This window comes from Mytilus galloprovincialis, chromosome 9 (assembly GCF_965363235.1).
Source record: "Mytilus galloprovincialis chromosome 9, xbMytGall1.hap1.1, whole genome shotgun sequence".
NCBI classification, from domain to species: domain Eukaryota; kingdom Metazoa; phylum Mollusca; class Bivalvia; order Mytilida; family Mytilidae; genus Mytilus; species Mytilus galloprovincialis.
Window position 1 is genome coordinate 47,303,888 of NC_134846.1, and position 2,085 is coordinate 47,305,972.

Sequence of the window (2,085 nt, forward strand, 5' to 3'; positions counted from 1 at the left end):
AATAAATGAAGGATTATAAGTTACAAAAGAGTGCAAAAGATACCAGAAAGTCATTCAAACTTATAGATCGAAAACAAACTGACAATGCCATGGCTAAAAAAGAAAAAGAAAGTTTATATTTTGTTACAAGAGAGTGTAACATTTAAGAGTAGATTTATAACATAAAAAAAAGTCGAAAGATATCAGAGGAACATTCAAACTAATATTTGGTAACATAAAACTTTTATTTTAACATGAAATGTAATAAAGTATTTTGTAAAATGAGTTACAATTAAGAAAATAAACACGTTTTATCATTTGTTTTGGCATAATAATAATAACTTAAAAGATTAACAACTACGTTAAGGAACAATTTTTCTTCAAAACAATGCAATAGGAGGAATGGGACTGTGATTACGCGTGTAATCTTAGCTTCAGGGGCTTATTTAGGATTTTTGAAAGGGGTGTAATTCTAATATATTGGACGATTTTAGCTAAAAAAACATATAATCCGTGAAAAACATTATAGAAAAATGAAATCAGGGTTTACATCCTCTACGTCCCCTCTGGTCTGCCACTGAACCTGGGACTAGTACACGTGTTCAACAAGCATATATGAAATCGTCAATGACACGAACAACCTTTCAAACACAAGTGACAAACGCTCTATACACATCTGTTGAAGAGATAAAACCACACCAGTCTGATATTAAGCGAGTCGTGGGCCTAAGATGTATTTTAATCAGGCCATCGTCAGCTGAAATATAAATAAATGGAACTAATGGTCGATCACATTCCCGATTTGATCTGACAAATAAGGTAAATGGACATGGAAGTCATAGACCAAAATATTATGGGACAGAAAATATCAAAATTCAATACAGGATAAACGGTGACAATTGATTAGTTTACATTTGTTTAAAAATTTATAAGGCACTGGAAATTATTTCATTCAGATCCGGTGAGTATACCGGAAGAAACCCATAATCAATGCCTTGCATATTAAAGAAAGTATTAAGGATTCTCTCAGATTGATGGTGATGGATAGCGAAATTATCAACAATTATCAAATCTCCAGGTAAAAAGGTCGGTCGGCCATAACAGTCCTGTGACAAATTTGCCTCGTGCCAAAAATTAAGATAACGCTCTGAATTTGAAGGACCGTCAACAAAATTAAAATACAAAACGCAGTCAAGACCAATCAAACAGTTTAAAGTTAACTTTGCACCTTCAATAAATCTCCCTATTTCAATACACTGTTCCCCCATTTTCGAATGCCCATAATTTCTATTTGCAGTGACTAATTTGAATCCGCTCTCGTCCATGAACTTGATTTGATGTGGCCTTTTTGTTTGGCAAAATTCTAAATACGCTTGGGTATATCTCATATTTCTCGGTGTAAATCTATCCCCGGACGGACGATGTAATCGTTTGGATGTAAAATCAAGATCTCTGGACATTGTGCGATAATTAGTGGACACATCTACTTTAGCACTCGCAGGCGAATAACAAAGTAACGTATCCTTCAGTTCCCTGGCTGTAATTGAGGGATTTTCTTTCTTAATTATTCAATTAATCTGACGTCTGGTTCATTTAATTTTCTTCTTTCAAGCATTGTTTTTTCTTTCGCTTTCTGTGAGATTGAACCTTCTGCATTTTCTGAGACATATCTCTTCCAGAAATTTGTTACCGATTGTCTGTTGATCTTAAATTTTTGTGTACACTCCTCTTGGTACTTTACAAGTTTTCAAATTTGCACCAGCTTCTATCATTTCCTGTACTATTAAACTTCTCATGTCTCGCCCGGTAGCCTTTCCTGCTAAGAATTTCCGGCCGTAACTATTTTTCTTTGTTGCCATTTTTATTATAAGGTTCCGCCAATCGATTCAGAAATGCGCCAACTATTAAGTGAACGCGAAATAGCTTGTTTATGGATGTATGCGATTGGCTTTGTTAAATAATTTCGGCGGGTTAATACATGGGTAACTGTTTTCTATTCTTTTTTTCGCAAAAAAAAAATGACTGATCTTATGGGGTTAAAAAAAAATCATAAATGGATTTAATTACGTTTAGGTTAACAGAAAGGGAAATAACTATTTACCAATG

The 2,085-nt window shown here is 33.9% G+C and overlaps 1 pseudogene; it reads right to left on the reverse strand.

Annotated features, from left to right (window-relative positions):
* Positions 1–905: 905 nt before the first annotated feature.
* On the reverse strand, positions 906–1,838 carry LOC143046562 (uncharacterized; annotated as a pseudogene).
* Positions 1,839–2,085: the final 247 nt, after the last annotated feature.